Source organism: Mustela erminea, chromosome 2, assembly GCF_009829155.1.
Source record: "Mustela erminea isolate mMusErm1 chromosome 2, mMusErm1.Pri, whole genome shotgun sequence".
NCBI lineage: Eukaryota > Metazoa > Chordata > Mammalia > Carnivora > Mustelidae > Mustela > Mustela erminea.
The window spans coordinates 162945223-162969993 of NC_045615.1; the positions used below are offsets into that span (position 1 = coordinate 162945223).

At 37.6% G+C, this 24771-nt stretch overlaps 1 protein-coding gene across 2 annotated transcripts in view; it reads left to right on the forward strand.

Annotated features, from left to right (window-relative positions):
- Positions 1–24771, forward strand: part of CFAP299 (cilia and flagella associated protein 299) — a 615785-nt gene that overhangs the window by 38473 nt on the left and 552541 nt on the right. The gene's annotated exons all lie outside the window — the stretch shown is intronic.

Consider the following 24771-nt stretch of genomic DNA (forward strand, 5'->3'; position numbering starts at 1 on the left):
TAAAAAGTAAGTCAGTGTTATTGGCTTTATGTATTTATATACTAAAAATATAAGTGACTTTTGCCTTAGAATTCCTTGTACTTTTGAGACCTATAAGTCTTTGACATAATTTATGTACTTATGTTTCTGAAAACATTATTTCATTCAACTTTATTAAAGATCACTGGCTTTTGTTAATGTGACTAATACAGGGTACATGAACTAGGAATCTAATTAAATATGTTAGATATATTATGAAAGAGATGTATACCTGAAGTGAACCTTATCAATGGATAAGCCAGTATGAAAGGTGTGACAAAGCAATCATCTGTTTACTTTTTAAAAATGAATGCTAAAGCTGTGCGTGTTGAAGAGGACAACTACTTGGAAACTGGCACATTGTTCTTAGATATAATTTTAAAAACTGCCCTATAATTATGACTAGAAATCTCTCATGTATTTATCATGACAAATAATGTTTTGGTAGCGAAATGGGAATTGGTTCCAGGAGTGTGCAATTTTAATTGATTGTTCTAGTGGTTACTGTGCTTCATTACCATGGAATTTTGGAATTTAATATACTGTCATTTGGTAAGATATTAGTAATCTGATGCTACCATAACCCATTACTACAAACTCAGTGGCTTAAAACAACATGAATGTATTTATTCATAGTTCTTTGGGTCAGAAGTTAAGAGGACAATGGCTCAGCTGGAGCCTCTGCTCAGTACCTCACAAGGTTGAAATCTGGGTGTTGGCTGGACCGAGTCGTTGTCTGGAGACTCTGAGGATGAATCTGCTTCCATACTCATTCAGGTTACTGGCCAGACTCAGTTTCTTGTGATTATGGAACTGAGGTTCCCGTTTCCTTGTCCGCTGTCATTCTGGGGCCTGGGCTGCGGGGTCCTGCAGACTACCCACATTTGTCCTCATGCTTTCCGTGTGGTCCCCTTTCAGCAGTAGTAGTTCAAAATTCTCTCACCCTTCACATTTCTCTGACTTCTTCTGCAGCATCTTTCCTGGTTCTAGCCAGAGAAAGAGCTCTCCTTTTAAGGGCCCATGTGGTCACAGTGAGTCCGTCTAGATTATCGTGATCATCTCCTTATTTTAGGGTCTATAACCTTCATTACATCTGCAGAGTCCCTTTTTCTCTGTAAGGTAACATGTTTGCAGGTTCTAGGAATTAGGGCTTGGGCAACCTTGGGGTTCTGGCCCAAGGGCATTCTGCTTACGGCAGGTCCTTTATACAAAAGTTTGAGAATTTATTCAACATTGTTATACATGACTTCTGTTTTTAAAAAAATCTGAAATGATGCCAAGTATATGGGTACAGTGTGATGTGTCTTATATAAAACATCAGGGGAGTCTTCTCTTTCCGTACCAGTAGATGTTTATCAAGAGCGGAAGTGGAGAGATTTTTGTGAGATTTTGCAGGGAATTAATGTATATTCATATTTTATTAGAGACCTGTCCAATTCATACAAGAGAAGTTGGTCATGTTTAAAGTGTAAGTGTGCATCATGTCCACTTTGTGTTTGAGGATCAAAGTGAGTATTTGCTCTATGCAATAGTCTCTCTAACTGGCCAGAGCTGGAAGTCATCAGGCTACTTAAGTACCAGTCATGTGAGGCTAATCCCCACCCAGAGCTGCTAGAACTGGAAGGCCCTTTCATCTGCAGTTCCTCTGGCTGCCTTTGTAATGGGCTGGGCCCCATATGTTGCCTCTGGCCCCATGCAGCAGTCACTTTGCTCTCTCTTCCCTCCCTCCCTCCAGCGTTAGTGACAGCAGGGCCTGCAGAGGGAGACCTAGAGTCAAATACGTCTTCGGCTGTATTTCCCGGAGAATGACTTTGAAAATACACATGAATTATCTGCCTGTCTGCCAGTTGGAAAATTGGAAACTTGGAAACTTGAAACTTGGAAACAAGAAACACTTGATTCTACCATCAGATTATATTATATTAACTTCTCTAATGTGCCGGTGAGGAGTCCTTTGTAGATCCCAATCCTCTGGTCTGGTGATCGTACAGCACCCATCTCAAGAAGCGCTGGTACCTAAGAGTCTTATTTACTTAGATTAGTTTCAGAGGTGGAGTCTGGAGAGAAGAAAGTTAAAGGTACTTGGGGGGAGCATTGTGAGGAAGTGGTATTTTGGTAAGTATCTCTCCAAAAGAAGGCTTAAGGTGAAAAAAATTATTGTGCTTTTAATTTAGTCATTCACTTTACAGATACTCATACACAACCATATTGCATTAGGCACTGTGCTAAATGCTGGGGATATGGGAGAACATAAGAGAGTCCCTGCCCTCAAGAAATCTGAGGGCTAGATAAATGAAAGACAATTACATTGCTGGTGTGAATGTAAAATAGAAAACAGTTCGGCAGTTCTTCAGAAAGTTGAACGCAGACCCAGCAATTCCATTCCTAGGCATACATCCAAGAGAACTGAAGACATAGGTCCACTAGGAAACTTGGTCATCTGTGTTCATAGCCACATTATTCATAGTCACCGTAAAGTGGAAAGAATCCAACTGTCTCTCACCTGACAAATGGGTAAAGACAAGGTGCATAGAGACACATGGAATAGGATTTGGCCATGAAAAGGAGAGAAGTACATATTGTCACTTGCTACCACATAGATAGAACTTGACAGCATTAGGCTAAGGGAAAGAAGGCACACAAAAGAACCACATACTGTATAGTTCTGTGTGTACAAAATGTCCGAAGTGGGCACATGCATGGGGGCAGAAAGTGGACTTGTGGTTGCCAAGGGCTGGGAGGAAGGGTGAATGGAGAATGACTGCTAAGGGGTATGGGGCTTCCTTTGAGGTGTTGAAATATTCCAGACTTGGAGAGGATTGCACAACTTGTAAATATACCGAGAACATTGAATCCCACACCTTGAAAGTTTGAATTTTATGGTATGTGAATTCTAGCTCCATAAAATCAATCACAACAGAAAAGGAGGCATTCTGTCATAGTGGCTGTGGCGACACCCTGAGGTCAAGATGTGGGGGATGTGAAGAACAGGGAAAGCTCTTCTTAAGGCAAGGCTGCTGGTGTGGCTCCTACAGGACAGGTAGGATGAATCCGGCTGCTGGTGTGGCTCTTACAGGACAGGTAGGATGAATCCGGCTGCTGGTGTGGCTCTTACAGGACAGGTAGGATGAATCCGGCTGCTGGTGTGGCTCCTACAGGACAGGTAGGATGAATCCGGCTGCTGGTGTGGCTCCTACAGGACAGGTAGGATGAATCCGGCTGCTGGTGTGGCTCCTACAGGACAGGTAGGATGAATCCGGCTGCTGGTGTGGCTCCTACAGGACAGGTAGGATGAATCCGGCTGCTGGTGTGGCTCCTACAGGACAGGTAGGATGAATCCGGCTGCTGGTGTGGCTCCTACAGGACAGGTAGGATGAATCCGGCTGCCGGTGTGGCTCCTACAGGACAGGTAGGAATTAATCAGGCAAAGAAGGATGTAAAGACGGACACGGCCATTTTGCCTCAATTCTGTGACAAACTCTCCTCCTTCGAAAATCATCTTCTCTACCTATTTGTCTAAATTCGTACCTGTTTCCTTGCTAAGACTTTTTCCCCTAAAGCTGTACAACTTACTTCCACATTTTCTGGGATAAACCATCTCTGCTTCATTATCATGTAGACATTATCTCTCACCTGTCCTGAACTGAGGTTCACAGCATCTGGTATAGTAGCCATAAGGCAGAAAGAAACTTTAAATGTTGGGAAGGAGGAATGCGTATAGTTTTGTTGGTGAACTTTTTGTCAAGACTGAATGTTCTTCTCTCCAGGGTTTGGCCAAGGTGTGTTAATGAGGAATCCCCATCATAAGTTCCAGAGAATTTCCATTTGTAGTGAGAAGTTCAGTTTGTTTCCTCAGGTGATGGAGAGATGGACCTTAACTATTTGCGAAAAGAGGTTGAATAGTGGGTTCTTAGGGTATATTTAGTATTAGTTTAAGATGCTATTATTCCCATTCCTTTCAGCAAGCTAATGTCTATGGCATGCTTTTTTTTTTTTTAAGATTTATCCATTTATCTTAGAAAGAATGAACGGGAGCAGGGGGTGGGGGAGGAGCAGAGGGAGAGGGACAAGCAGACTCTGTGCTGAGCGCAGAGCCTGATGTGGGTCTTGATCCTAGGAGAGCCCGAGATCATGACCTGAGCTGAAATCAGGAGTTGGATGTTTAACCAACTAAGCCAGTCAAGTGCCCTGAAATGCTCTTTATATTCACCTTGGCTTGCAGAGGAGGGCCACTGAATTTTTTCTTAGTGATTTTGGTTCTATTCTGACCAATGTATTTCTGATGGCCATGCTGACTTGGTGTCCTCTGGGTCCTTCCATGGACCATAATTCTTGGTGGATCTTCTGGCCTCACAGAATATGTCCATTCTAGCCTGCCCAGTTTTATGAGCCTTTAATCCCTTCCTCAAAATTCTGTCTCTGCAGTTAAGGCATTTCAGCTCTAGACATTGTGGATCATTGCTGGTTTCCAGTTTCTTGGAGTCACCTTAGCAGTGACTTTGCACCGTCTTCTGGGATCCTTACCAAAATGCTATGTATTGTGTTCTGAGGAGGTGCAGCAAGTCAGCAAATTCTGATACACTCAGTCTTATTTATGGCTCTCCTGGTCTAGATTTATCTCCCAGTCCTGCTTATGTGCTATCTAGGTGCACAGCTCCTTTGGGAGTAATGTCCATTTCCTCTCTTACCAGACCTAACATGTCCCTGGCTGTGATCTAACTCTTTTATAGGCCTGAGGGCCAGAAGCAGAACTGGGGACATCTCCTGAGGTAGACATATGTGTCTCATGAGAGGAAGACCTTTGTGTTTTCCTTCTGTTTTGCTGCTGGTGGTTAGAGTTGGATAGTTCCTAATGGAGACGTTGAGATCACTTCTTCAGACTCAGAAGATTCAGAAGTCTGGGGAGGTCCGAGTCTCAGGAACATCTACTCAGGTGTGTGTTGGGATACCGGGTTTTCTTAATGAGAATTCTGATTTTGCTGTTACAAACCTGCTCCTGCTGAACATCCGAGTGTCTTTGGACTTCAGCCACTGAGACTATCCAATCCTGTGCTGGATTCATCCTGTGCTCACCCACCGCATGAGGTGAGGACTTCTTTGTAAGCTAGCAAAGACACTGGTTTGTTTTTTTGTTTGTTACAGTTGTTGGTTACTTGCCCTCAGTTTTGCATTACCAACCTTAGGGCATCAGTGCAATTTAGGGACAGAGAGCTATGTAATTGCATTGTTGTTACATTGTATCACTATCCATACATTCCAGATGCCTGAATCATCCCACTGGCGAGGGCACTCCACTTTAATCGTACAGCATCCTGGTTTTCCACGTGTGAATGAGTGTTTTAACACTGGGCTCTCTACCTTGTGCTGGGGCTTTCTGCACACCACTTAACCTCAAGTGCTCTGGACCTCATTACTAAAGGGCTCGTGGTTAGAGAGAGTCCCCAAAGTCCATTTTACGGCCTGCTTTTTCAGACTATTCCAGGTACGGTCTGTCACAGACTAGCCTTTCTAGGAAGCAGACACAGAGATGAAGTTAAGAATTCAGAGTTAACTGGGAAGTAAAAAACATAAAAACATAATAAGAAAAAAACATAAAAAGTAAAAAACAAAAAGAAAAGACTGGAAGTAAAATTAGGGGGAAGTGTCAGACCTTGATGCTCACCTGGCTGAGTCCCTTTCAGGTCAGGGAGTGTTTGCAAAGCAAGATTATGTTAAAGGGATCCCACAATTGGTGGAATCTGATAGATCTAAGATCTGTTTGATCTTAGAGCCATTGTCTTGCTTCATGATTTACGGAGGCCATTCTGAGAACAGCACGACATCTGCTCATCGGTTGAGGCTGACCAAGAAAGCTAACTGGAAGCACTCACCTAACTATTTCTTTCTTCCATCCCTCCGTCCCTCCCTTCCTTTCTTCCTTCCTCTCTCTCTCTCTCTCTTTCTTTCTTTTTAAGATTTCATCGGTTTATTTGTCAGAGAGAGAGAGAGAGCGAGCGAGCGCAAGCACAAGCAAGGGGAGTGGCAGGCAGAAGGAGGAGCAGGCTCCGCGCTGAACAAGGAGCCTGATGTGGGGACTTAATCCCAGGACTCTGGGATTGTGATGACCCAATCCAAAGGCAGACACTTAACTGACTGAGCCACCCAGGCATCCCCCTAACCATATTATTTGAAGCCAGGCAACAATTCCTTTAATTTTATAATTCATTTTTAGAATTCAGATTTATTGATGTTTTTAAGTTGTTTGATTTAATGACTTGTGAAAAACATACATAGTAGTGAGACATTCACCACAGTCAGGATGCTAATATCTTCATAACTTCAGAAGTTACACCCCTTTGTATCTATGCCCTCCGGGCAGTCCCTGGCAACCACTCATCTGATTTCTGTCCCTAGAGTTTTGGCCTTTTCCAGAATGTGACATCAGTAGAATCATATAGCTGTTTTTTCATTAAGGCTTTTGAGATCATGAGTTTGCGTGTATGTTTGTTCTTGTTTATTGTTGAGTAATATTCTATTTTATGGATGGACAGTTTGTGTATTTATACATTCTCCAGTTGATGGATTTTTTTTTTTCTTGTAATGTGTTTTCTTCATTTTGTATCAGGTTAATTTTGGTCCCATAAAATGCCTTGGGAAGTTTTATTTGTTCTTTCAAATATCCTGGAAATAATGTATAGAGTTGGTGTTATTTCTTCCTTAATCGTTTGGTAGCATTTACCAATGAAACCTAGTCCTGACATCTTCTTTGTGAGAAGGCTTTTAACTGCAAATTTAATTTCTTGTAGATAATAAGGAAGTTAAGGTTACTTATTTCTTTCAGAATAAGGTTTTGTAGTTTGTATCTTTCAGATAATTTTTTCATTACATTTCTGTATCAGATATACATAGGCACAAAATTGTCGTAATACTGTGTTAAATCATTTTAATATATGTAGAATCTGTAGGTATGTTTCCTCTTTAATTCCTCATATTAGTAAATTTATCCTGATTTAACTATATAGGAGTTTACTAATGTTTTCAAAGAACTAACTTTTGAACTATAATGACTTTTCTCTAGTATTTCTGTTTCTATTTCATTGTTTTCTGTCTTCATCATTTCCCTCATGTTGCATTGGGTTTAGTTTTTTTCTCTTTCTAGGGTCTTAAAGTAGAATCTAAGATATTGATGTTAGACCTTTCTTCTTCCTCTTGGTACTCTTTTAGTTGGATTTCAACAATTTTGGTGTTTGTTTTGATTTTCATTCAATTAAAAAGATTTTAAAATTTCCTTTGTGACCCATGAGTTATTTTGAAGTTGTTGTTTAACCTCCAAATATTACATTTTTGAAATATCTTTTTGATACTGATTTCTTGTTTAATTCTGTCATGAAAGGAGAATAAATTCTGTATTATTTCTTTCTTTTAAAATTTATTGAGATGTACTTTTTGCCCCAGAATATGGGTTATATCAGTGACTGTTCCAGCAACATTTGAAAACATTTTGCTGTTGTAGGTGGAATGTTCTTTTAAAAAGTCAGTTAGGTCAAGTTGTTTGGTTGTGTTTTCAGGCTTTCTGTATCCTTACTGATTTTCTGTCTCCTTGCTCTGACTAGTGTTACCAACTCCCAACTATAATAATGGATTTTTCTGTATTTTTTTTTCAGTTTTATCTATTTTTGCTTTATGTATTTTAAGGTATGAACTTTATGATTACTAAGTTTTCTTGACATATAAAAGTCAAGAATTGACTCCTATATCATTTTAAATATTTCCTCTTTATTCCTGGTAATGATTTTTTTTCCTGAAGTTTACTTCTTCTGATACTCATATAGTTACTTGAGTTTTTATTTTACTCTTTTATTTTACACTTTTTTAATTTTATTTTTTTATTTTTTTATTTTTTATTTTACTCTTTTATTTTACACTTTGAGTTTTTATTTTACTTTTTTACTTTTAACTTACTTTTTTAACTTTTACTTTTAACTTATGAATATTTATAGATTTAAGATGGATTTCTTATGTACAGTTTTGCCTTTTTAATTCAGTCTTCAAGCACTACCTTAATTAGTATATTTGGATGATTTATGTTTACATAATTATATATATGATTTTATATATATGCATATATATACGATTTAAGTCTACCATCTTGCTGTTTTCTCTGTGTCAAATTTTGCCTTTACCTGACTTCCTTTAAGTATAGTTTTTAGAAATGATCCATTTTTTCTTCATATTTGACTTTTTTATACTTCTTTAAACTTTTTCTTAGTGATTGTTCTTTGTTCTCTAAAAAACTAGTGTAATATTCAATTTTAGCTTCTAATAGTCTATATTCAAATAATATTATGACCTTTTCATGTACTGTGTAAGAACTTTGCCCCAGTTCCATTTTCCCCATGTTTTTTTCTATTTTGTCATACATTTTTACTTCTTTTTTAAAAAAATTTTTATTTATTTTCAGCATAACATTCATTGTTTTTGTAGCACACCCAGTGCTCCATGCAATCTGTGCCCTCTCTAATACCCACCACCTGGTTCCCCCAACCTCCCACCCCCCCACCACTTCAAACCCCTCAGATTGTTTTTCAGAGTCCATAGTCTCTCATGGTTCACCTCCCCTTCCAATTTCCCTCAGCTCCCTTCTCCTCTCTAACACCCCTTGTTCTCCATGATATTTGTTATGCTCCACAAATAAGTGAAACCATATGATAATTGACTCTCTCTGCTTGACTTATTTCACTCAGCATAATCTCTTCCAGTCCCGTCCATGTTGCTACAAAAGTTGGGTATTCGTCCTTTCTGATGGAGGCATAATACTCCAGAGTGTATATGGACCACATCTTCCTTATCCATTCGTCCGTTGAAGGACATCTTGGTTCTTTCCATAGTTTGGCGACTGTGGCCATTGCTGCTCTAAACATTGGGATACAGATGGCCCTTCTTTTCACGACATCTGTATCTTTGGGGTAAATACCCAGGAGTGCAATTGCAGGGTCATAGGGAAGTTCTATTTTTAATTTCTTGAGGAACCTCCACACTGCTCTCCAAAGAGGCTGCACCAACTTGCATTCCCACCAACAGTGGAAAAGGGTTCCCCTTTCTCCACATCCTCTCCAACACATGTTGTTTCCTGTCTTGCTAATTTTGGCCATTCTAACTGGTATAAGGTGATATCTCAATGTGGTTTTAATTTGAATCTCCCTGAAGGCTAGTGATGATGAACATTTTTTCATGTGTCTGATAGTCATTTGTATGTCTTCATTGGAGAAATGTCTGTTCATGTCTTTTGCCCATTTTTTTATATGATTATCTTTTTGTGTGTGTTGAGTTTGAGGAGTTCTTTATAGATGCTGGATATCAACCCTTTGTCTGTACTGTCATTTGCAAATATCTTCTCCCATTCCGTGGGTTGCCTCTTTGTTTTCTTGACTGTTTCCTTTGCTGTGCAGAAGCTTTTGATTTTAATGAAGTCCCAGAAGTTTATTTTGGCTTTTGTTTCCCTTGCCTTTGGAGATGTATCTTGAAAGAAGTTGCTGTGGCTGATACCGAAGAGGTTACTGCCTATGTTCGCCTCTAGGATTTTGATGGATTCCTGTCTCACGTTGAGGTCTTTTATCCATTTTGAGTTTATCTTTGTGTATGGTGTAAGAGGATGGTCGAGTTTCATTCTTCTACATATAGCTGCCCAGTTACATTTTTACTTATAAGTAGGTTGCAAATTCTATAATACATTGTTACTATTTCACATAAGATCCTGATCTTATTAAGTGATTCAAAATAAAATATATTCTTTTACATTGACCCTCATTTGATCATTTTGGGTACTTTTCATTTCCTTGTTCAGATCAAAATTTCTATTTGAAAGTGCTGTTGTAACTCTGTATCTTCTTTTAAGCTTTTTTACTGTGCAGGTCTGCAAGCAGTGAATTTTCCTCACCTGTCAGTTGTTGACAAAAATATTTTTCTTTGCTTTTGAAAGATATTTTTTGCTGGATATAGAATTCAATGTTCAGATCCAGCTTCAGCACGTCCGCAGTCGCTGCACGTCTGTGCCCGAGGAGTCAGCCTGGGCTTTGGTCTCCCCAGCTCTTGCTCTTTTCCTAGCAACAGTGCATCTCTGTGTCTGTCATATGCCTAAAATGTAATGTTTCATACTCTGTTTACCTAGTTTGTGTTCTGACAGTTACCATTTTCTGCTTTATGAGCTTTATGAGCTTTATGATCATCTTCAGTGTTTTCATCTAGAAAGATGGATCATTTCTATCCTTTAGATTTGTAGGGATTAAGTACTGTAAGTGATGCTGTGTTGTAGTTTAATTAATTATAGTATGTTATATTGCTAATTATAAGACCAGTACTTCCAATTTAATCTCATTAATTTCTTACATCCATTTTCATAAGCATGAATACTATCAGCTAAAATTCTTTCTTCTTAAATTCTTTTCATATGTTTTTATGAGATAATTGGCTTTGTTGCATGTTCATTGGAATTCTAATTCTTCTGAATAAATGCATATGTGAAACTTGTTATTGAGAGGTCATTTCAAATGAACATTTTCCTAATAAGATCTAGGTACCAAAATATTGGATGGAGCTCTTCTCTCATGAAATTAAGGGTGTGATTAAATCAAAAGATTATTTCACATAACACTCACTGCGACTGCAAGTTATGTGATACCAATAAATGCTCACTGTCAATTGGATGGATATTTTAAATCACTGAGACCTACATTCTGAATTTTTCTCTCTTCCTCCCTCATCCTTTCTCCTTTTTTCCCTCTTTCACTCTTTTTTTCCTTCTCTTCTGTCTCTCCAACAAGCAATTACAGATATTATTGAGCTTTTCAAGAAATATATCTCTCTATCAACAAATGTATATTATTTTTTTGGTGACTACACGTATGAACATAGTCATAAGTGCAATTAATTTTAACTCAGGGAACTGTAAATGGACCCATTGCTTAGATGAATTGATTATTTTTGCATTTGACATGTTGTCACCATTGCCACATTTAGTTTTAGATCTTAGCCTCTTTGAGCATAAAAGTAATCTAAATAATCACAGAGAAAACCATGTAGACAAAATGTAATACTGATGATAGATCAGCTAATTATAAATTAAAAAGCAAATACAGTTTACATTTTTGAAAAGTCATAGCCTTTTTCTTCAGAGTATTATTTAAATTCTGGTTTTTGTTGTATTGTTTTAGCTCTTGGCTAAAATTTTGTGAACTCATTCAGTAGTCATTCATAACCCCTTTGTAGGCAAATTTATGGATCTTCTCTCAGATTAAGTGGATTTGCTTGACTGCCTCTGATGCCTTTAACAGCAATTTGGGATTTCTTGAAATGTTCTCTTCCTTTGACTTTTATTACCTTATAACCTACCCTTTTTCCTGGTTTGTTGTTGTCTGCTGTCTCTGCAGTCTCTGCTTCCTTCTTCTCAGCACCTTGGTTCTCTCTCTAAAAACAGTTCTTCAGTATTTTCACCTCACCTTGTATTTACTGTTTTCATCTCAGCTACTTTTAGGTTTTCAGTTATCCTGGGCCCAATCTGCAGTCCTGATGTTTCTTCTGGGATTTTTAGTTCTGTGTCTGTTTTTCAATGTTGTGAAGCCAATAATAAAGTACAAAACCCCCTCCCATTATTATTCTCTTACAGATCTGGTCCACATACACAAATACCAATTTTTTTTTTTTTTTTTAGCCTCAAGTCTTTATATTTTCAATCTACTTGATGATCAGTTCTTTTTTTTTTTTTAAGATTTTATTTATTTGACAGAGATCACAAGCAGGCAGAGAGGCAGGCAGAGAGAGAGAGAAGAAAGCAAACTCCCCACAGAGCAGAGAGCCCGATGCGGGGCTCAATCCCAGGACCCTGGGATCATGACCCAAGCCGAAGGCAGAGGCTTTAACCCACTGAACCACCCAGGCGCCCCTTGATGATCAGTTCTAAACAACAATAAACAGTGGGTTCCTGTCGACTCTTGTCTATGCTTGCTCCCATGCTAATGCATTTGCCACGGCTTTTATACATTGTTAATTCAGTTTTTCTTTAGGTCGACTTGGTTTATTGTGGTGTCTTACCAGATTGCTCAGTCTGTTTTCTTCACCATCTACTACCAGGTTGCCAGATCACGCTTCTGAGAAACAGCTTTCCAAACATCTTTCTCTCATCCCTACCCCTTCACATTCCTTTATCTTTCCTTTGACTATCTAAATCTGCATTCCTACAAAAGAATTTGGGGTGGCTTGCAAGGGAAATATGAACCTCCAGGCAATAAGATTTTAAAAGGTGGAGAAAAAAAAATATAAATGTTGAAGAAATTCAATGAAGCTGAGGTTGAGGTTAGTGCCTGAAATGTATGCCAGATTTGGGAAGATAATTCAAAGGGGAAAACATTTACATTCTAAAATTCCACCTGAAACAACAAAACCATTGACCAGAATTGTAGATATTCCTGGTTCTAAGAGGTATGGGGAAGGCAAAATTTTTCTTGATCCTCATAGTGTCCCTGGACAGGCCTGAAAATTAAACCGATAAACACAGATTAACAGGAGAAAAGATTATAAATTTATTTAACATGTTTTATGTGAACAGGAGCCTTCAAGGGGAAATAAAGACCCAAAGAAGCAGACCTGAGTATTTTATGCTAGATTTGATGAAAAGTGGACAGTATGGGGGAATGTGGTAGGTTAAAGAATATGAGGTAATTGTGGTAAACTGGGGGACACTTAGCAAGGCTTTTTTGTTAGGATTCTTCTTGGCAGTCCTTGGTCTTCAGAGAGAATGATGCTCCTTTCCCTTGCGTATAGGGAACACACCTCTAACACAAGGGTTTTATGACTACTTCAGGGAAGGGGAATGAAGAGCGACCTTCCTGCTTCTGCTTAAACTATTACGAATGCCAAGGGGCCATATTTTGAAGTAGTGTGACCTGAGCATCATCAGCTCTGAGGTTCTTTTACCCTCTAAGTAGTTACATAATGAGAACCTAGTATAAGAGTGAACCATGTCACCATCAGCATTTTATAGTGACAATAAAAGCAAGTTTTACAGAAAAAAGCAATTCACTCTTACCCTACAGGATCAATAGGAATTTTTATGCTTAAGACTTAAAATCCTACCAAATCACCTAATTTTATCTACCTTTTATTATTACTTATTAGGCAAATATGTTGAGTGATTATCTTAAATAAATATTGTAGAAATATTGCTGTTTGTATTTATTTTCATCCAAATTGTTCTGTTTTTCCTGGTTTTCTTTCCCTCATTGGAGTTCAAGATGTCATAGATTTTTAAAAATTGACATTGCTCTTGTGGTGCTTTGGATATCCACTTGGGTGTGTTCTGGTGAGACATTAGGTGTAGTCTAGTGGGAAATCTTAGGGACGTTTTCTTAAGGTGATTAGGTTATTAAGGCTCAAGAGCCCTTGAATCCACTTGACTTTGACTTTTATTCAAAATGCCTTACCTGCTTAGTATGCTTTTCCTCCCAGGAATTTTTTTTTTCTTTTCTTTTACATCTTCCCTTACTCGTGACTTAGAATCCTCCTACCCCAGGTAAACAGACACACAGATGCACAGACACACACCCCAAGCACATCGATCTGTTCTACTACCTACTTACTTATCTTTTCTACTAACCAGAGGATCAGGACACTTAACTCATAGAATATGAAAGGTGCTGCTAGACATAGGGACATATATTCTATTTTTATGGTGAGGATTATGCTGAGGATTCAAAGCAAAATTATTCTAGTATTCTATATTACTTGTAAATATTTGAATAATGCTGATATTAGAAAACCAATCTTTATTAAAGAGTCTGGCACTCAACTAGCAATGTTTCAGTTATAATCTACGAACGAAACAGTCAAGTGGCAATACTGTTGGTGCCTCAGAACTCATTTTGTCTTGGGTCGCCTGGGGGGCTTGGTCAGTTAGGTGTCTGCCTTGGCTCAGGTCATGATCCCAGGGTCCTGGGAGTGACTCCTATGTTAGGAGGCTCCCTGCTCAGCCAGGAAGTCTGCTTCTCCCTCTGCCTCTTCCCTCCCCTACTGTACTCTCCCTCTCTCTGTGTCAAATAAATAAATAAAATCTAAAAAAAAAAAAAAAAAAAAAGAACTCATTTTGTCTGCATTTTGAACCACTGTGGTCCTCTGGGTGCTGGGATAAGCCTGAAAGAAATGCACTTGCTGTAGTACCGATTTGAAGAGATGAGAGGAAAAACACTTATTTAGTGATCAGTCAGAACAAAAATTTTCATACAAGATTTATGAGATGTGAATAATTGGAGGGCAAGAATTTGTTCAGAAAAATTAACACATGAGGCCAGAACACTGATGGTATTTGTTTTGGAAAACAAAGTTAATATCGTGCCTATCACTTCCTTTTCAATTTAAGGACCTCGGGAACACGGAACTGAATTGATTGTGCTCCTCAATCCATAGCATGCTATTGCCATGAGTCTCTGCTATGCTTCTCTTTAATGAAAAAAATTTTAAGTATTTTCCTTCTTTATCCCACATTTTCACTCACATTCCTCTTCCTGTTCACACACGTTGGGGAGGAAGAATTTACACTACCCTTTAAGGTTCTTTTAGCTGGACTAAGAATCAAATTGACATGAGATAACAGGGAAAAAATCAGATTTAATAGCATATGGATAAGGGATCCACATAGACATGGAAATTCTAGACAGTGAGCAACATGATGTTTATATGAGTTAAGGAGGGGGGTAGGAGTCTGAGTATTCAAAGCGTAGAAATACCATTACAGGAAAGTAAACAGAGATGTTTGGAAAACAAAGATTGTCCTGTTATGCAGATAATTTTCTTAAAGAGTAATCTCAATTAATAGCTTTCTTCCTGGTAAAGTGGGCAGTTGAGTTAATGAGTTTCTTTGTGAGTCTGCTGGGTTGGATTACTTTTTTCTTTTTAATTTATTTTTTATTTATTTTCAGCATAACAGTATTCATTATTTTTGCACCACACCCAGTGCTCCATGCAATCCGTGCCCTCTAAAATACCCACCACCTGGTACCCCGACCTCCCACCCCCCGCCCCTTCAAACCCCTCAGATTGTTTTTCAGAGTCCATAGTCTCTCATGGTTCACCTCCCCTTCCAATTTCCCCCAACTCCCTTCTCCACTCTAAGTCCCCATGTCCTCCATGCTATTTGTTATGTTCCACAAATAAGTGAAACCATATGATAATTGACTCTCTCTACTTGACTTATTTCACTCCGCATAATCTTTTCCAGTCCCGTTCATGTTGCTACAAAAGTTGGGTATTCGTCCTTTCTGATGGAGGCATAATACTCCAGAGTGTATATGGACCACATCTTCCTTATCCATTCGTCCGTTGAAGGACATCTTGATTCTACCCACAGTTTCGCGACCATGGCCATTGCTGCTATAAACACTGGGGTACAGATGGCCCTTCTTTTCACTACATCTGTATCTTTGGGGTAAATACCCAGGAGTGCAATGGCAGGGTCATAGGGAAGTTCTATTTTTAATTTCTTGAGGAACCTCCACACTGCTCTCCAAAGAGGCTGCACCAACTTGCATTCCCACCAACAGTGGAAGAGGGTTCCCCTTTCTCCACATCCCCTCTAACACATGTTGTTTCCTGTCTTGTTAATTTTGGGCCATTCTAACTGGTGTAAGGTATCTGGTATCTCAGTGTGCTTTTAATTTGAATCTCCGTGAGGGCTAGTGATGATGAACATTTTTTCATGTGTCTGATAGCCATTTGTATGTCTTCATTGGAGAAGTGTCTGTTCATGTCTTCTGCCCATTTTTTGATACGATTATTTGTTTTGTGTGTGTTGAGTTTGAGGAGTTCTTTATAGATCCTGAATATCAACCTTTTGTCTGTACTGGTTGGATTGCTTTTAACTCAAAATGATGTTCATGCCAACGTGGTCTACCCTGGGGCAGGGTGCCTTGGTCCTTATGCACACCTCCTTAGAATATGTATTTCCCTTGCTTTCTTTCTTTTGTACATTTATTTAAATATATGCTTTTTAGAAAAATGTTTTTATTTTTATAGAAATGTGAATTGCACTATCTATATATTATATTTCTTATAATTTGTTAGTAGATTCAGTGAGTGGGGTTTCAGTACAGGTAGTCATATTCACAATGTTATATTACCTTTCTTCTGATCATTTGCTTAATTTCTTCTTTTTTTATTGTACTTCTAAGGTACTTCAGTACATGGGTGAATGGAATTGTTGATAGTTGGCTTTCTTGTGTTGTTCCTGGTTTTAAAGTGATCATATCTACTGTTCCCCTGTTTATAGTGGTGTGTTTGCCATGGAAACTCTCTGTGTGTGTGTTTGACATGGAAAATTCCCTTCTATATGCAGTTAATGGAGATAGATGATTAAATGATATTTTCCCTTTATTAAAGCAGTACAAGATATTTATAGAATATTCTAATACTAAACTATCCTTGCATTCTTGGGATAAATGCAGCTTGGTTTATTATTTTTTTTATTCATTGTTGGATTCAGTTAAATGATAATAAATTATTTGGACTGTCTACCAATGTAATCTCCTAATCCCTTTTACCTGGTATCTTCTGTTCAGGACTTCTCCTTCTTTTCTTTTTCCTTTTTAAGATTTTATTTGTTTATTTTTATTATTATTATTTAAAAAATATTTTACTTATTCATTAGAGAGAGAGAGAGCATGAGAGAGAGCACAAGTAGTGGGGAGGTGCAGAGGCAGAGGGAGAGGCAGACTCCCCACTGAGCAGGGAGCAAGATATGGGACTTGATCCCAGGACTTTTGGGATCATGACCTGAGTCAAAGACAAACACTTAACTGACTGAGCCACCCAGGCACCCAAGATTTTATTTATTTATTTGAGAGACTGTGAGTGAGAGAGAGAGCACAAAAAGAAGGAGGTCAGAGGGAGAAGCAGAATCCTTGCTGAGGGGGCGTCCTGGGATTGCAGGATCATGACCTGAGCAGAAGGCAGGTGCTTAGCCCATGGGACCACCCAGGGGTCCTGGACTTCACCTTCTGACTAGCTTCCTGTCCCAATACCCTGCCCATGTAGGGTTAAATCATTTTGAGGGTCTAAGGATTTATTGAAATATGCTCAATTATCATAGCTCTGGTCCGACACTCATGCAACTAAAAACAGGGCAGTCCCTACCTGTTTCTAGATATTATAGACCAGGCAAGACTGGACACAAATCAGAGCAGAAACTCAGAGGTATCTGATGGAGGAAGGGTAAGTGGAATACTGTTTGGTTTGAGCTGTGCCATGGTATCAGAGAGGACTGGAATGATAAGGCTTTGGGAGAAAATGTTCATTTGAGAGCAAAGATGGTTTCGTCACTGAGAGATCAAGATCTACTGCCTGGGCAATTCACATTCTGCACTACTTCGGCTGAGTTAAAGCGTTTTTACTCTATGCTTCCATTGTTTAATCGGTGTTATAAAGAGTTAATATTATTGAACACAGACTAAAATTCAGGTATTTAGTACTAAAATGATTTTATCAATAGTTATTTAATTTTTAAAACAATTTCATGGATCGTAAAATTGAGGCACAAAGTGAAGAAATGTATTCGTTCCGAGCTGAAGACTTAAATCCAGGCAGAGTGGCCCCAGAGCCCACAGTGGTTTTCTACTTTGAGAATTTATTACTAGAGAGATTTAAAAATTTTTTCTAAGGATCATGCCTTCATTAGAAGGTTATAGTTTATGTTTAATGAATCTTAACTTGATTATTACAAATTAACAGAGAAAAGATCTTATAAAGGAAATGGAGCAACTTAAACCTGTGGCATGCAGTCTTTTGCTCTTTTTACCAAGTTGAATGAAGATTTAAAACTAAATTCAATCCTATCAAACTCCTCACTTTTTATCAAGTCATTGAAGTAACCATTTAGACCTATACTAATAGTTATTATTAATAATCTGCACCTTCATTTAACTCTTGGTTACTGTATTCATTAAAATCAGTTAACATATTTATGGCATATGATTTAGCCTGGAAAACTTAAAGATACTTATGTTCTACATGAACACAGGTATATGCACATGCACGCGCGCGTGCGCACACACACACACACTTTCTTTGTCTTCTCTTCCTCTGTCTTTTCATGTGTTTAAAGCCACTACTGAAGGAAAAATAACTAAACAGAGCAGTAGATATTTGCCAAAATACTACATTTAGCTCTCAAACTTTTTAGCATAGTCAGTGATTAATTTGCTTAGTTGACAAGTTATTTTTCTTGTTTGCTTAAATTTTTGTTTAATGGGAAAAATATTTAAAATACAATCAGAAAATCATGTGTTTGTTTTAAGAGGAGATGGCAAAATCCCACCACAGTTGTCCTTGGGAGTTAGAGATGTCCATTTCCAGTAATCAGTAAGAACTAGGGACAGGTGTCAGGGGATGGGTAGACAGGATTTCTTCCAGCTTCTTTTGAGTCAGTTCAATCTATCATAAGATCAAACACTCCTGTTCGCCTCAAACAGACTGAGAAAATAAAATATGTGTTTTATATTTGTGATGTTTCATATCTATAACATTTAGATCATGAGATCTAAAAATTTGTACCATGAATTTTATTGGCATCAGTATTAATTTTAGAGAAGGGTGAAATGCATTAAGTTCTTTCTACTATATATAATCTTATGTGTAGAATTATCCAAATCGAGGTGATTAGAAGTGATCTGTTTAGTATGATCACCCTTTTAATTGAAATATTGAAACAGTTTCCAGATGTGTGCTTATTTCTTGACTTGACATAACATACATTCTAAAAAAACAGGCATCTTTCTTTTAAACCAGAGGGATTTATTCATTTGTTTATTTTTGCTATGAGATCAAAAGAATGTATGGCACATCCTTAAAATGAATTATCACAGAATTACTAGATTTTAAAAAATTAAAATTTCATTTCTGTTTGTTGGAATAATGCTGACTTTTTTCATTTCATACTTTTTTTTACTTTACATATTCTCTTTATGTCTGTTTGTTGATACATATTTATGTATGTAAACTTTGATGGTAGTGAATAGATTGACAGTAGATGATGTGACTGTATTTTGTGTATAATAATAATTAATGTTATTTTAACTGTCATTTTCTGTTGAGTACCAGGCCCTGTAGAGCATTTTTATATGTTTTAACGTGTTTAATTTTACAGATAGAAAAACTGAGTGTGAAGAGTTTACATGCAAGTTTAAAGAACCAGTAAGACAGGAGTAGAATGAGAGCCCAAGTGGTCTGGTGTTAGAGTTTGGGCTCATGACTACGGCAGTATCTTGGCTCATAAATGAAATATGGCATTAATGCCGTACCTTCAGAACATAGCCTCTTCCTTATACTTTATTCTGTGTGTTCTCAATCCTTTAAGTCGTATGACCAAACTAATCTTTTTTTTTTTTTTTTTTGACCAAACTAATCTTAAAGTGACTTTACAAGCACCGAGCACTACCTGATAATACTGAGTTTGGAAAGGAAGTCACAAAATACAGGTTTATCTTTATCAGGATCTGAGTAGCTTGTTTCATTCACTCTAAGTAGCAAATTGGGCAATAGAACTTTTTGATGACTAAACAGTTGTGTCCTTAATATGTTTATTTTAACACAATATTAAATCAGCTCTGAAAAGCTGCAGGTGTGTTTGGGCAGCTTTTCTGTTTAAGTGGTGTATTTGTAACATTAGCAAAAATGTTTTTGCACCTGGATTTGGACAGTGATAACAAACTTTCTCAGCCTAAGAACAAATTTGGCCTCTTTAAATTTTTTTTCTGTGATTTTATAATATTCTAATTCTAAATAGTTTTGGAAAAGCCTGCAGCAATAAATAAAACTTGTTTACATAGGTGCAACAAAACATTTCCTTTTAAAAAGGATTGTTACTCTTTGTAACAACTTAATAATCTTCAGGCAGAAGGGCTAGAGTACAGGCCATAATACTTGGAGTCCGGGGCTATTATGCATAGGTTTAAGATGGTTCTGCTGTTTTGAATCATTTTTCCCTTTATTTAAAATAAAATATTTTTCTAAAAAGAGTTCTTAATTTTTTTTTTCCCTTGTGAATATGACGCTTGTTCCTGACATAGACTTTACGTTGTTTGTTCTCTTTGGAAAACTGTTCTGCCTGATTGACCGTTGTGTGGCTGGCTTCTTTCTGTCAGTCGGTGTATCTCCTCAGACTGTCATTCTAATCCAGCCACCCAGTTACATGCAATAGCATCGCTCTATTTTATTTTTCTCTGAGGTTTTACTACCTGTTATGTTTAGTTTGTGTTGATTGATGACTATATGCCCTCTTTCTCCACAGACACATATAAACTCCATACAATTATGCAAGAATCTTTTTTCTCTTGTTCAGATCATCTTGGCAAATGTCTTGACAAATCACCTTACTCCTGCATTGTCCATAGTACATCCAGCCCTTGTGTACTGTCAGTGGGGATGTAAATTGGTGCAGCCCCTGTGGAAACAGTATGGAGGTTCCTCAAAAAATTAAAAATAGAGATGCTGTATGATTCAATAATGCCACTGGGTATTTACCCAAAGAAAACAAAAATACTAACTTGAAAAGCTTTATGCACCCCTATGCTTATTGCAGCATTATTTCCAATAGCTAAAGCTATGGTGGCAGCATAAGTGTCCATCAGGGGATGAAGAGATAGGAGGATTTGGGATGGATATAGATAGGTAGATACAAACACATGCACAATGGACTATTAAATACCCATGAAAAGGATGAAGTACTGCCTTTTGTGACAACATGGCTGGACCTAGAGAGTATTAGGCTAAATTAAATGAGCCAGACTGAGAAAGGCAAATACCATATGACTTCACTTATGTGGAATGTAAAAAGCAAAAAAAAATGAATAAACAAACAAACAAAAAAGCAGAATTGGACCTAAATATAAAGAGCAAACTGATGGTTGCAAGACGGAGATAATTGGGGATTTGGCAAAATGGGTGAGAGTGCATGGGAGATACAGGCTTTCAGTTATGGAATGACTAAGTCATGGGGTTAAAAGGTACATCATAGGGAATATAGTCAGTGGTACTGTAATAGCATTATATGATGATAGACAGTAGTTACACTTGGGGTGAGTACAGTGTAACATACAGAGAAGTTGAATCACTATGTTGTATACTTAAAACTAATGTGTAACATGTTTGTCAACTATTTTTTAATAAAACAAATTTAGGGGATGCCTGGGTGGCTCATTCAGTTAAGCATCTGCCTTCAGCTCAGGTCATGATCATGGGATCCTGGGATCGAGCCCCATATCAGGCTTCTTACTCGGCAGGGAGCCTGTTTCTCTGTCTGCCTGCCACTCCCCTTGCTTGTGCTTGCACGTGTTGTCTCTCTGAAAAATAAATAAATAAAGTCTTTAAAAAAATTTAAAAATCACATTACCAAAACCTACACTTACATATACCTTTTAAAAACTTAATTCTATGTGTAATCATGTGCTTAGGCAAATTGCTTCTGTGTTAGATTGCCATTGATTATTGCCATAACCGTAAATGATTATATAGCATACATATGTATGTATAATATACATTTTATGTTGTTGGTATAAATACTCATTACATTGGATTTACCATCTTAACCATTTGAAGTGTATGGTTCAGTGGCGTTAAGTATATTGATGTTACTGTGCTTCTGTTCTCTAGAACTTCTTCATCCTGCAAAATGAAGCTCTGTACCTACTTAACAAACTTCCTGTCTCTCTCTGCCTCAGTCTCTGACAAGCACCCTTCTACTTTCTGTCTCTTTGAACTTGGCTACTCTAGATAGCTCATGTATGTGGATGCAGTATTGTCTATTTTGTGATTGGTTTAGTTCACTTAGTATAATGTCTTCAAGATTCATTCATGTTGTAGCATGTTTCAGAATTTCCTTTGTGATTTTCTGAAGAGCATATTATTTTTCTTCTTTTTAGAGCATTCAGCTCCTGACAAAGTATTACCTATATCTTTGATATAGTTATTGTATATAGCCTTGATAGTAGTTATTAAAGATATCCGCTGATGTGCTTTTTCATTAACTGATTTAAAACTATGGCATTGTGAGTGGTTTTTAAAAAATTATACCTACCTGTCAGATTATGCCATGAAGATAAAGGAGGTAATGTCATATACCAGACACAGATTTTAGATAGACATAGGAATGTCAGTATATTGATTCAGGGTATATGGTCAGCACACAGATTATTTAATGGATCTTGTACATTAGCTTCCAAAATGTTGAAAGACCTAGTTCCACAGACTCTTAAACCTTAGATAAAGTAATTTGGTGTTGGTTTCCCAGTGGGTGTCAGATCAAACTCTCATTTGTTTCTAATCAAACTAATCGTTAGGTATCATTCACTTATTAGAATGTGAAAAGAAAAAACATTTTTTGAAAAGGAAGACTTCAAAGTTTGATACTTGTGAAACTCTCCATAATGTGACAGGGTACTTGTTGATTACCTACTATGTAAAAACTGAGTGAGCTTCTCATGTGGTTCTCGCAGCAATCTTGAAAAGTAAGTGTACTCATATCCATCATATAGGTGATGAAAATAAGGTGCAGAGAAGTTAAGTTACTTACCCAAGATCAAAGAGTTGGTTAGTGGTTAGTTGGTTAGTCTGTATGTTTCCAGAGTCTATGCTAGACCATGTCTACAGGGGTTTATAGTAGAAAACATAAACAATCTTAGCAAAATTCATTACTACTTTAAGTTAGTATTTTGAAAATCAGAGTGACTTTGCCGTGCTGCCTAATGACAGAATAATGAGGCCAAGCAAACTGATATATCATTAAGATAAAGTACAGTAGAACAATTAAAATTGTCAGTATGTGTACAATGTCAGTGAATGGACATATAGGTTAAAAAATGAATAGAACACAAAATAACAGGAATATACAGAGTAGAGCCTGACTCTTCCAACCTGTGGTATATCTGCTATATACTGATCACCACGAAAATTCTGCATTAAAAAGCACCTCAAAACTTAGTGGCTTAAAACAACAGTAATTTATTCAGCTCGCACATGAATGTGTTGGCTGGGCTTAGTCCTGCTGCTGTGAAGCCGGCTCAGATGACCTTAGCTGGGCTTGTTCTGGAGTCTCCGGTGAGCCGGTGTGTTGTCGGGGACTGTCTGATTTGGGATGGCTTTGGCTGGGATGACCTCCAACGTCCAGGGTCGAGGTGAGTAAGCGCTGGTCCTGGGCATGTTCTCCTGCCTGAGGCAGGGATGTAAGGGAGGGAGACCAAAACTCAGAACTCTCATTTCTCTGTCCTCTGTTCACGAGGGCAAGTGAGGCCGGTCCGGACTCAAGGTGTGGGGTAACGGACCACCCAAAATTACAGGGAGATGTAGGGAGATGGTGTGTGAAAGACGGAGCCCGTTTTTGTAAAAATTGGAATCATCTTTTAAATCAGAAGTTAACCAGCATCCTGAGTTCCATAGTCATCATTATGTTTATACAATTATATAATTTTTTATCTTTATATATTCCTACAAAATAAATTTTAAATTCTGTTTGTTTTGACTTTACAGAGTTTGTATTGTAGATGTATTCTTTTGAGACTTACATTAACGTAGTATTTTAGTACTAAGAGTCATTCATGTGTGTTGCTGTAGTTTGTTTTTGCCTTCTGTATAATATTCTGTTGAATATGTACCTCTGAGTCTTTTAAACATTCTTGTTGGTGGAGTTCGAGTTGCTTATAAGTTTTGCTATTGTGAACAGAACTGTTATGAACAGACCATATCTCCTTAGGCACATATGGGAAAGTTTCTCCTGCCCATAGAGTAGAATATATCCGTTGAAGGATATGTGAACATTTAACCTTACTTCCAAAGTAGTTGAACCAATTTTCCTTCCTACTACCAATTAATAAAATATCTTTTGGATCTATATTCCATCTTATACTTGTATGGTCAGAATTTGTTTTATTTTTGCCATTTGAATATTTTATAATTAGTTTCTTGTTGTAGTCTTGATTTGTATTCCCTGATCAAAGATTACTGGGTTATTTGTGTTTTTCTTATTTGTAAGAACATTTTATATTATTTTGTTTTTTTAATAATGTTTTAAGTTTTAATCTAAGTTCCAGTTAGTTAACATACAGTGTAGTATTAGTTTCAGGTACACAACATCCACCAGTTCCTTCCATCACTGGGTACTCGTCACAGTAAGTGCACACCTTAGTCCCCCATCATCCGTCTAGCCGTTTTCCTACCCATCTCCGTTTTAGCAACCCTCAGTTTGTTCCCTGAAGTTAAGAGACTCTCGTATGGTTTGCTTCCCTCTTTTTTTTTCTTTCCCTTATGTTCATTAGTTTCATTTCTTAAATTCCACATGTGAGTGAAATCACATGGTATTTGTCTTTCTCTGACTGGTTTATTTTACTCAGCGTAAGATGCTCTAACTCCATCCACATCGTTGCAAATGGCAAGATTTCATTCTTTTTCATGGCTGAGTAGTAGTCCAGGAATATTTTATTTATACTTGTTTCAGTTTTCTATACTTCAAGTAGCTTCTCCAGGTTTATAATTTACCTTCTCCCTTAACATAGCATGTCTTTTGACAGAATGTGAAATTAACTTGCGTATGGAGTTACTAGGATTCATAGAGTAAGTTCAGATTCTCATTTGCTCATGAGTAGAGCAGAAATGGATATTGTCCTCTCCTTCATACAGTCCCCAGATCATGTATTCCTATCTGAGATGATGGTTAAGAATGGTAACACCCAGGGGCACCTGGGTGGC